The sequence below is a fragment of the Ursus americanus genome, chromosome 34 (assembly GCF_024610735.1).
Source record: "Ursus americanus isolate L20-20 chromosome 34, mUrsAme1.1.p, whole genome shotgun sequence".
In the NCBI taxonomy this organism is placed as follows: Eukaryota; Metazoa; Chordata; class Mammalia; order Carnivora; family Ursidae; genus Ursus; species Ursus americanus.
In genome coordinates this window covers 9,639,504-9,651,648 of record NC_142160.1, presented here as the reverse complement: position 1 = coordinate 9,651,648, position 12,145 = coordinate 9,639,504, and the positions used below count along the sequence as shown (strand labels likewise).

The 12,145-nt window shown below is 43.2% G+C and overlaps 1 protein-coding gene across 3 annotated transcripts in view; it reads left to right on the top strand.

The window, feature by feature from the left end:
- Positions 1-12,145, top strand: part of KANK1 (KN motif and ankyrin repeat domains 1) — a 181,756-nt gene that overhangs the window by 96,767 nt on the left and 72,844 nt on the right. The window contains exon 2 of one of the 3 annotated variants that reach the window (XM_087858758.1): positions 4,395-4,441. The exons of the other annotated variants lie outside the window; for them this stretch is intronic. The gene's annotated coding sequence lies outside the window, so the exon portion shown is untranslated. The remainder of the gene's footprint in view (positions 1-4,394; positions 4,442-12,145) is intronic. 3 annotated transcript variants of the gene reach the window in all.

Below are 12,145 nucleotides of genomic sequence, written 5' to 3'. Positions count from 1 at the left end.
CCCCCCATATCCCCCCCCTCCCATTTCTACTTATTCTACTCCTCCAACAAAACAACTCCTTCATTTCTCTTTCATCAGGATGAAAACTTGTCCTGGCTCACTGGAATAGTTGACCTTCTCCCCGCCCAATTCTTTCTCAAGCCTGCTATTCGCAGGTCTTCTGCTTTCTTTAGACGCTAGCAAATATTCTCATGACCTCTACACAATAATGACGTGAAAGCTTTAGTTTGAAAATTTATTGAATGTTCATTTGTCTCCTTTCTTCACCTCTGGTGATACGGTTTTTGGAAAATGGAAGGTTCAACCCAGTTTGTAAGGTCCAGCATTCATTTGTGCCTAATCATGACTGGTAGCTGATGCCATAAGTAGGGTTCTTAAGTTTCAGAGTGCATCAGAATCCCAGGAGTCCTTATTCAAACACAGGTGGGCCCTACCTCCAGGACTGCGGATTCAGTAAGTCTGGGGTGAAGGTTGAGAATTTGCATTTCTAGTAGTTTCTGAGTGATGGTGCTGTTGCTTGTTTGGGGACCATACTTTGAGAACCACTGTCCTGTGGGACCAAGAAACAACCCAAGAATGAGTGTGCTGATCTTCCTCGACTTGAAATGGGGTTACATTCTGATAAACCCATCGTAATTTGAAAATAGTAATTCAGAAATGCATTTAATAAACCAAACATCATAGCTTAGCCTAGCCCACCTTAAATGTCATCAGAACACTTACATTAGCCTGTGGTTGGGCAAAATCCTCTAACACAAAGCCATTTTATAATGAAGTATTGAATACCTCATGTAATTTATTGGATACTGTGCAGAAAGTGAAAAGCAAAATGGTTGTAGGGTCCAGATCTGTGTCCATGTGTCAGTTGTTCACCCCCATGATCATGTGGCTGACTGGTTAGGTGGTTTGCTGCCTCTGCCCAGCATCACAAGACAGTCTCATACCATATGTGGCCAGGCTGGAAAAAGATCAAAATTCAGAATTTGAAGTGTGGATTCTACTGAATGTGTATCACTTTCATACCATCATAAAGTTGAAAAATCTTAAGTCGAACCATCATAAGTCAAAGACTGTTTTCATGTGGGGTTCAGTGATATCATCAAAGACCCAGGTGCTTACTGTCATTCCACTCTGCTTTCCACCAACTGCCAGTCATCCTCAGACTTGCTCTGCATGGGGGCAAAATGGCTGCAGAGGTGCCCAGCATCACATCTAGATACGCACTGATCTGTATTGTCCCTAATGTATATAGCAGTGGTAACTGTTGGGGAGACTAAAACAGAAGATCCAGGGGTTCTTATCAAATATTGTGGCTAAGGTATGAGCACAGTAGTCATTGAGGGCAAGTTAATTTGGCTCTGTGCTCTCCATCATTAGTGACAGGTGAAGATACTGCTCATCGGAGAAGCACACTCTTGTGGTTCTTCCTCCACCTACACTGTAATTATTTGAGAATTTTCATCAATTTCTTAAACGTCTTAGTACTTTCAGGGTAAATCAGAGAATTTTCCTGTTCCAGTGATGCTCTTGGCAGACTATTATCATGAAAAAAGATAGCAGTCTTGTGTCATTGTCTGAAAATGCCAGCATGAATCTGCAGATGAAGCCACCCTGTGCGTCCGAGGCTGATTGCAAATAGGACTCGACCACATGGAAGGCTCCCAGAGGCTCCTGCTGCATTTCTTACCCTTGGTGCCACTATGGCTGAAATCTTTCTTGTACCATAGCAGCCACTTCTGTTTTCTCTTCTCCTGCAGCTTTCCTGAAGGTTTGCTCTCTTGGCCACCATCTGGCACTTCGGGGAGGTAACTGTAACATGGCCCCTCTGCTGTGTCAGGGATGTGCTGGTTTTGTTCAGGAGAAGCATAGAAACAGGGTCTCACATAGTATTTCGTGACCGTTGGTGCTCAGATGACGTTGTTGGCACCACGTGTCTCCACTGTGTCTTGTCAGCTAGAGGCAGAATATTTGGCAAGGAGTGTGTTGGTCCTTGATTCCCGGGTTCTGGGCAAACTTGTAATTGTCCACTCTTTCTAACTTGATCGACTTCGTTGTCTTTCATCGAGGTGTCAAATTTGACGTCTGCCGTTTAGGAAGCACTTGGCTTCTTATAATTCCCTTTTGTGGGTTCCTCTGGTCCCCAGATCAACGTGAGTATTGCAATTTCCTCTTCTGATTTCTCCCCAGACTGATTGCTCTTTCTGCTGTTCAATTTATGCCACTGCCAAGAACCGATATTAAAGGGGACATAACGACGCCCACAGTGTAAGGACAGTTGGCTCCTTTTAACTCAAGGCTGAGCAGTTGGATTTGACTACATTTATTTTTGTGTATTTTAATACATTCACCTAAGCAAGGTTAATGCTTTAGAAGCTTCATAAAAATGCATGGTATGTAAAAAAACCATATCTCAATAGAGGTTCTGTGTTCCTTAGGGAGCCCCATAAAAAAGCAGTCTTAGGATGCACTTCTCCCCTACAGATCTGATGCTAAACACTTCGCTTCAGCGGCACCAGGTGTCTCCACGCTGTCATTTTGCTTTAGGATTACATTCCACTCCATTTTATTTAAATATACACCTCCCTTTTAATTTCTCTCATTCTTATCTTTGGCAGTAATCCGTTTCTCAAGAACCCACCACCCTCTTTCCATTTGGAGATTTGATCTTGGATGGTTTTACCAAACACTGCCACACCCTTCTGCTTGTCGTGTGTGTGTGTGTGTGTGTGTGTGTGTGTGTGTGTGTGTGGTGCGCAGCGTGCACGTGCGTCCCTGTCTGTCTGTTTCAGGCTCTAGGTAAGGTATCTGGATCTCCTTGTACACAGCTTCACTTTAGAATAACTCCATACCCAAGTCAGGCACCCAAAAGCTCTCATCCCCGATCCTGTGCTTTATAAATAACAAGACTCTTGGCCGCTCACCTTCGTCCTGACTGCTCAGACGGTGCATTCTGTTTGAATGGACACACACCAGCGTTTTTAAATGTCTGCTTGCGGCTGTGATGACACTCCAGAAGGGAGTGCTCAGTTTCGATGTCATTTTTTAAATAGATGTGGCCAAGAGCCATATTGGTAGCCTACACCGATTTCCCGTTTTCCACCAGTGATGCCTCAAGCCTGATAATGTAGCTCCTTGTGGGGAAGAGCCCCGCAATGGTGACAGGTTCAGCTGTAAGAAACCAGGTCCCCCGTGGAAGGGATAATTAATATAATTAGATGTGCGTGGTGTGTCTAGGGGTAGTCTGGGCATGTATGTGTATCGGTCTTTATCAGATAAACAAATGAAAGTCTTTTTACTTAAGTAAATTTTTCCTGTGTTAGAATCCACTTTGTCATGTGTCTGCTTTGGTCGTTGGGTGTTAAGAAGAACATGTCTCTGGATGGTGCTCCCTTTTTCTTGGTATCCTTTATATCCTTCCCAAGCGATGGGTTTGTTTTGTGAAATGGCTGATAAGATCATCACCACCACCGTCATAAACACGTAAATGGAGCCGTGTTCAGGGAATTTGAAGCTTTGGGATCCCGGGGGTGTTTAAGGCATATGGCCCCCCACTTAGGGAGCTGGCAACAGGCATCCTCAGGCCACCCCAGTTGCACTTTACCAGGGTAGGGGGAGAATAGCCTTTCTCTTTGAGGGTAACATGTAAAGATCCATTTGCTTATCCTCTCCACCCTTAAAAAACAAACATTATTGGGGAGCCTGGGTGGCTCAGTCAGTTAAACATCCGACCCCTGATTGTGGCTCAGGTCATGATCTCAGGGTCATGAGGTCGAGTCCCACGTCAGGCTCTGAGCTGTGTGTGGAGCCTGCTTAAGATTCTCTCTCCCTCTGCCCGCCCCCCCACCCCAGCTTTGGTATGCTCTCGAGCTGTCTCTCTCTCTCTCTCAAAAACAAAACAAAACAAAAACCCAGATATTATTTTCCAGCAACTTTTCTGAATTAATTTACATTTAGGCAAACTAAAAACTGGGAAGAAGAGAGTGGTGTTGAGTGGCCAGTCTGGTTTTGAACAAGTGTTTGGTTTTGCTAAATCCCAGCAGTGTATGAATTTGCTTTTGTCAGTTTTGTACCCCAAATTCTGGGCTCATGGACATGCTCAGCCACAAAAACTGAGCAGTGGTTTGCATTTCCGTGAATGGCCAGCTGATAGAATTCGTCATCTCGAGGGGGGCGGGGGAGAAAAAGTCAAGCTGGACAAGAACTTTTGTGGCGGGAAATTTTTATTTGAAATTTATTTTAATTTCTAAAGGCAACTTTGTTTCTTTCTTTGTCCTTCAAAGTCAATAGGTACCTGTCACCTTTCTTTTTTCTCCTTCGTCTGGTTAGCTTCTGTAGATGGAAGAAAGTGAGTGCTTCCTTTTGGTATTTTGAGAGTTTTATTTTTGTGCCTCCAGTTGGCAGCCTGTCCTCTCCGCCAGCCAGTGTCGACATGATGGCGCTGGTAAGTATACCTGATGTTCTAGAAGATTTCGTTTTGACGCAATTTATGCCTGAGTAAATTTATCTTTCTTTCTCCTACTTGATAGCCCCTTATTTAATATATTATGAACCATTTTATAAACAAAACAAAAAAAGAGGAGAGCCTATTTGGAAACATTAAAATAGTGAAGGGAAGGTCATTTTTTAGCGTCTGGTTAGATCACAATTCAGGAAGATCTTATACTTTGAAACCAAAGTATTAAACCGTGGATCTGTTGAGGGTGGAGGTGGCAGTCTTGCCTCTCCATCTTCCTTTGAAATCTCGTGTGTGTGTGTGTGTGTGTGTGTGTGTGTGTGTGTGTGTGTGTCACTTTCTGGTGATAAGGTCCGTAACTTTCATAAGCTTTTCAAAGCCACTGCTTTAACTCAAATATCTTTTTGATGATAAACTTTTACTGTATTTAAGATCTGCTCTTTTGCTGTTTAAAAACAACTTCCAATATTAGTTAACTCTAAATGCTTCCTTTGCAGAATAAGATACTTTTTTGCAAAATATTATTATTGTGTTTTGGTTTAATTTACTGTCCACTTAAAATTTTGATCTCCATTCTAGGGAGCTTCTCCCATGAGTATTTTGTTTAAAAGCAAGGGATTTTTAAGATAAATTGGCTAGGCTCAGCTTTGATTTGTTTTGCATGTGGGAAAATGTGTATTTAAGAGTAGTCTGTGATGTTTCACTACATAGAGCATGGTACGTTCTTCACCACGATTGGATTGGTGCTTCTTCATTTGGCATCTGTGGTAAAACCAGTCTTTTTTAACGTTGGTAATAAAGTAGAGAGGATCCTGGCCTGGTGGGTCTGGAGACTAGGCTATACTGTCTTCCGGGAAAGCGCTAAAGGAGGCACAGATTTTTAAATCCACCTGGTCACTGTGGTTTCAATCAAGGTGATAAGTACCTGTGATTTTTGTGTAGGTATTGCGGTTTTGAGAACAAGCATCAATTACCATTAACCTGGGTAGAAAGGAATTGAACTCTACTCTGACATTTTTTCGAGTTTTATTTCTCCACCAGAGAACATGCTATTCTGGATAGCTGAACTTTCCAGATGGCTCGGGATTTGTCCCCGTGATGATGTCCTTCTCTTGCTTGAACCATTTAGGTTTGAAAACTTTCTGAAATTGATTACATATTTACACACTTTCTTAAGCAATCTATTGTACATAACCTAAGCCTTTCTTAGTAAGTTAGGTATGTTGTTGTTAATCATAATTATTATGTCGTGCTATAGTAATAACAACATCGCTAGGAACTGTACAGTTTATAGGGCTATTTCTGCCTTTTCAAGCATTATTTTAGATAGAAATAGAGCATGAGAGCAGAGAGGGGGAAAGGGCAGAGGGAGAGGGAGAGAGAGAATCTTAAGCTCCACACCCAGCACAGAGTCCAATGCAGGGCTCCATCCTACGACCCTGAGATCATGACTTGAGCCAAAATCAAGAGTCGAATGCTCAACCGACTGGGCCACCCAGGCACCCCAAGCATCATTTTAACATCTCTTCCCTTGCTGTAGGAATTTGCCTTTGAGTTATGTGACTTTCTGAAGTAATCCCCCAAATTTGTAATCTGATCAAGGCTGGGAGGGGGGGAAGGAGGGCCAAACATCCAAATTTAATAGAATCATATGTGAAAGAAGAGTAAATTGGTCATGGGCTTAAGGTTTCAGCATAAGCAAAGTTCATGGATTTCCTTGTGATCTTTTATCTATGTACTTGATTATTTTCTATTCTCATTAGGGTTCCAAGCCGACACCTAAGTTCTGGGTACTTATATCGTTATCACATGAGGATGTTTCATACTATTTCTTGGCATCATAAACACAGATGTTGTATTGTACTCTTATTATATGGAGGAAATATGAGACGTAATTACAGAAGCTTAAATTGAAGGGGACTGTCACTTTTATACCTCTGTGTTTTTTTCTGTGCCTTTCCATGAAGCTTAATCCACTGTAACTATTGCTCTTTGACACCAGTCAGGTCTCAAAGTAGCGAAAACTGCAGAAAACAGGTACAGTTTTTAGTGTTCACAGTCTTTCCCCATTAATTGTGTATTTAATCCCCACTCTGTTTCTTGTTTGGGGGTTGGTTGGTTTTAATCATTCCAGTTTGCTTTGAGGGAGTGGTCTTGAAGAGAAAGCTCTTAAAACAGTTGTATGCATCCCTGGTATCAACTAAGGAGAAGCACTGAAAGGGAACTCGTGGGGAGCGAAAGCTCTCACCGTAATCTCGTGAAGTGTCCCGCGCTATTTTTTCCTTGTTGACTCAGAACAAATACTAAAGAAGGAGCTGAATGACCTTCATTTTTTTTCTGGCCCACACTTATTATAGCAGAGACACGAAATACCAACCCTGATCCAAGACCTTGAATGGGTAGCCTCGGCGAAGTGTTTTTCACAGAGCTGTCCTTCAAGGCCAAGGAAATGAGGTCAAAAGTAAAGGATCTGGTTGGTCTAGTACATTTCAACCTTCTGCTTTCACATTCTGTTTCTGGAGGCATCTTCTCCTGTTAGCTGTGTGAACTACATAATAGTAAACTTGTTTCTTTCTTTTTCTTTCCTTTTCTTCATTTTTTTAGTGGGGGGGATGGGGCAGAGGGAGAGAATCTTAAGCAGGCTCCACACCCAGCACGGAGCCCAACTCAGGCTCAGTCTCACAACCCTGAAATCATAACCTAAGCTGAAATCAAGAGTTGGACACTTAACCAACTGAGACACCCAGGCACCCCCTCTTTTCTCATTCTTCAATAGGATCATCTCAGTATTTCTTTAAAAATATTCTGCATCTGTAATATTTAAATTTGCCTTCTCTGGGTCGTAACATGAGAACACAGACACAAGAATCAGAATATATCGATTCCTTTTCTTATGCAATTTATTCATTCACTCAAAAAATAATTTGTAATTAATTAAAATAATTTTGAACATTGGCTGTCCTAGGCTCTGAGTGCTAGATAGAAAACAAGGACGATCATTGTGCTTCCAAAGCCTACAGACCAGGGGTGGGGGGCGGGGAGCAGCACACTGGCAGTGAGCGTCCCGCTGGTCAATGCCCTCACGGGGCCAGGTGCCACGTAGAGCTCACTTCTCTGAACCCAGTCTCCTGATCTGTTACAGGGGGAACATATCTCACGAAGCTGTTTTGCAGCTTAGCTAAGATAATACATGTGAAAACATCATAAAAATATAGAGAGAGGAGGAGTCTTTTGTCAGGTTTGGTTTAGAAAAGAAGGTGGGATAATGAATCATGGAACACTACATCAAAAACTAAGGATGTACTGTATGGTGACTAACATAACATAATAAAAAATTATTATTAAAAAAAAAAAAAGAAGAAGAAGAAGAAGAAGGTGGGAGACTTTTTGTCCTGAAACGATTTAGGTAATCCAGCTCTGAGATTCTGAGTTAAAGGGAAACAGTGCAGGTCAGTGTTGAATGCGGTTCCCAGGAGAATGTTGGAGGTTGTATTATTCAGAGCCTCTCGATCTAGAAAACCCTATTACAGGCTTTATGCTCAGCTGTGAGGTCAGTGAGACTACACAGCTTTTGTTTGACATCGCTTGTTCCTGCAGCCCTTCTCAGCCCCCACCATGCATTTTTACTCTATCCGTTAATAAGAACGTAGAGAGCCTCGTGGCATTGGGAAATATGTATGACTGTTCTATGTTTTTATGACTGGGTTCTATGTCTTTGTAGCAATCCCTCAGCGTTTCTCTGTCTCACGTTTTTCTGTTAGTTCTTTAAGGCATGGAGATTATATGTCCCCAGTTTGCCTGGGACCATCCTAGTGTATGCCTGTTGTTCCAACATCCCACCTACCTACCATGTGAGCCCTCTCAAGAGTGTCCCAATTTGGATCATAAGCTATATGGTCACCTTGGTTCAAGGTGTATTTAAAAAAAAAATGAAATCTGCAGCCAACAAATGAGTGGGGTTGTAAAACTCTTTGCTAATTGACCTCAGCCCCCGAGCTGACTTAGAGTGTGGATTTGGTCCAATAATGTCCTGGAATGCAACTTACAGATTAAAGTCAGCAGGGTCTCACGATCGGCACCCGAGGCACCAGCTTCCTAAAGAGCTGTTCCAACCAGAACATGGATTTGTGCACCTTGGCTCAGAACAGTAGCTTTGGCACCTGAGCAGTTTCCATCCTAACTTGGCTTGTCGGAGCTTGAAGACTCACATTCCTTCTTAAAGCCCTCCCAGGGTTTTCGTTCAGTGTGGCTATTCGCATTAAGATGGATCCATCTTGGGGTTTTTGCATGTTTAAGTAAGCTCTACAAGCTCTACACCCAACGTGGGGCTTGATCTCAAGACCCCAAGATCAGAAGCTGCACGTTCTTCCAGCTGAGCCAGCCAGGCGCCCCCGTATCCATGTCATTTCTGACCATTGCTTACCCCTGGCAGCCAGCCAAGGGGGGTGTGGAACATGCCTAGCGCCTGCAGCTCTTCCGGGGTAACTCCAGGGGGCGGGTGGGGGGAGGAGGCAGCTCCCGGGGGCCGGCCTACAAGGCCTCCCTTGTAGCCTCCACCATAGCCTCCCCCTCTCTGCAATGAGAAGGTGGGACTGAAAGTGGCAGGAGGTTAAATAGAAAATCGTGCAAGGAGGAGGGTGCCATTTTCTGTGTCCCCTTGCAGTCCCCAGTAGGACCACGAAACGGTCCCTTCCCGCCATCATTCATGCGGAATTTGTAAGGAGGTAAGAGGAAGCTATTTTAGCATCCGCAATCCCAATATTTTCAGAGCAGAGCAGTTGGCAAAAAGTTCGGTGCGAGTCATGGTTGGTTGAAAGCAAACGCGTAACTGTCATTCTCTGTCGACAGCCGGACTGGAGTCTGGGGTTGGCCTCTGTGCCCCCAAGCCTGAGGAAATATGGATGAATTAAGTCTTGCAAAGTGAACGCAGGAGGTCAGAAACTAAAGAAAAACTGATGGAACGGGTCAATTTAGTGCTCTCCCCCCAAGTGCAGACTTTGCAGAGACGGGAACGTGGTGTAGGGATCTCTGGGAAACCAGTGCTTTCTCGCGCTTTTCGGGCAGTTGCTGAAATGCTGATCTGATGTCCTGGGGCTGGGAGCGGGGCCTCCCGCCGCACTTCTGACCAGCTCCGAGGGGCACCGGTGCTGCCGCACACCGCCACGAGCTCCTGGTCAGGACAGGGTGCTTCCACGGGCTCTGACTCTGGATGTCACTGTTGTCCCGCAAAGTGAGGGTGACACAGAGGGGACCCGGTACTGGGAGGAGCCGCAGGGCTTTGCTGAGGCTCGAACGAGAAGAACTATCCAGTTAGGACTAAACTGTGGTTCCCAGTCTCTTCCAAAATCTTTCACAGGGGCCCTGTGTTCCTGCCATTGAAAAGAATAAAGAAGTACACATTTCCATGGACTTGGAATTCCAGGAACTGGCTCCTTTTACAGCAGTTAAGCGCCAGGAGGAAAGAAGTGGGGGGCAGAAGTGTAAGAAAATAAATAGGAAATTAGGGGAAATTCAGAGAGGAAAATTCCATTTCCTCCTGCTTCCGTCCTAGGAAAAAAGCTGTCATGTGCCTTTGTCTCTTCACCTGGAAGGACACGGGGCCACCACTAACTAGTTTCTGTGACTCTGTTCTGCCTCTTAACCTCTGTTATTTCATGAAATGTTCTCATCTACGAAAGCAGGATGTGAACTGAGGTGGTTTTTAGAACGCGCTGTTAAACCATGGCAGCCAAGAGGTTTGTGATCACACGACATTATATGTAATATATTCATATGTCTTTACTTGAAGCATGTGGTTTTATTTCTGTAAGGGCACCTACAAAAAAATGTGTGTGTTAATATATGTATATTTTGTACTTTCCCCTTGGCTCTCTTTTTTAAAAAAAATCTTCATAGCTTCAGAAAAATTTTTATATAATTCATAGTTGGCTGTATAAATTTCTTCTTCCGTGATTCTTATCTAAGGAATCTGGCCTCACCGTGGCAGCAATAGCTAGAACTTTCTTCTGTGGTTTACCAGCATTTTCCCTACCCATCTGCTTATTTGGGGTTTATGTGTGCGTTTGAGATCCCTCTTTGAAAGAATAAAGGAGAGCCTATTCCAGAAAGTACTTAGGGTCCAAGTATAGGTACTTGACTGTATTCTTTTGACACAATGACCTCTTTAATCGTAGGGCAGGAGTCTAAAATTTATTCCCATCTCTGTTCTGACCAATTGGTTACACACCAAGTCCCATATAACGTAGTAGGTCATGAGCCAGTGTAAGTCATTCTAAAATTTCTCATTCTTGGACTTCTGGATGAGAGAATTAAACATTTTCTATAAATTTACCCCCAGAGACAACATTAATACTATAAACAGGAATTGAGTTTATAAAATATAAATTACTCTGAGCCAAGGCTGAAGAATAAACAGAGAATCCTATGTTGAACAACAAAAATTGCCATATTAAATTCAAACTTCCTAAGAACTTATTGTATGTAGAGAGATTCTGGGTGCGTTGTTTTGGCGGTGTGTTTACTGTGTTAAAAGCAATAAAGATAGACATGGATTACCGTTCCATTGGCCCTCCCGTGCGGTTTTGGTGAGTGTTTCACCTTTCTTCGGGGTGACCTGGCATTACCCGTCAGAGTGCACAGGCTCCGTCTTTCCATGTCATAAATCCACTTCTTGGAATTGATCCAGAGTGAATGATTGGACAGGTACACAAAGCTGAATGTAAAAGTATGTTCCCAGAGTATTTGTAATATGAGGAAATTGGAAATAATCTAAATATTCAGTAAAAAAAGGAAAGTCAAATAAAATATGGCCCAAGCACAAAAGGGAACATTCTGCAGCTGTTAAAAAGGAGAGATGGAGGTATTATTTTTTTTTTAAAGATTTTATTTATTTATTTGACAGAGATAGAGACAGCCAGCGAGAGAGGGAACACAAGCAGGGGGAGTGGGAGAGGAAGAAGCAGGCTTATAGCAGAGGAGCCTGATGTGGGGCTCGATCCCATAACGCCAGGATCACGCCCTGAGCCGAAGGCGCCCTGAGATGGAGGTATTATCATCAAAAGATGGCTCTTATAGGGGCGCCTGGGTGGCTCAGTCGGTTAAGTGTCTACCTTCAGCTCAGGTCATGATCTCAGTGTCCTGGGATCGAGCCCCATGTCCAGCTCCCTGCTCAGCAGCAAGTCTGCTTCTCCCTCTGCCCCTCCCCCTGCTCATGCTGTCTCTCAGATAAATAAATAAAATCTTTTTTCAAAAAAAGATGGCTCCTATAAATTTTAAAAGAATTACAGTAACATTGCTGAGACAACTGGTTTTTCAGAGGGAAGAATATTAAGCTGGACCCCTGCCTCATACCATATACATAAATTAATTTGAGATGAAGCATAGAAAAAACTAAAACCGTAAAGCTTCTAGAAGAAAACAGAAAATAATGTCTTTGCATCTCAGGGGCAAGCAAGATTTCTTGGCACAAGACACCAAAGGGCTAACCGTAGAAGAAGAAACTGATGTGCTGGGCTTCCCGAAATTTAAAACTCCTCTTCTTCAAAAAAGCAACATCAGGAAAACAAAAAGGCAAGCAACACCCTGCTGTGGAAGTATTTGTGATATTTTAACACTTACAAATCTGAAAAAGGATGCTTAGCCAAAATCTATGAAGAATTACTGTAATTGAAGAGCAAAAAGACAACTCAATGA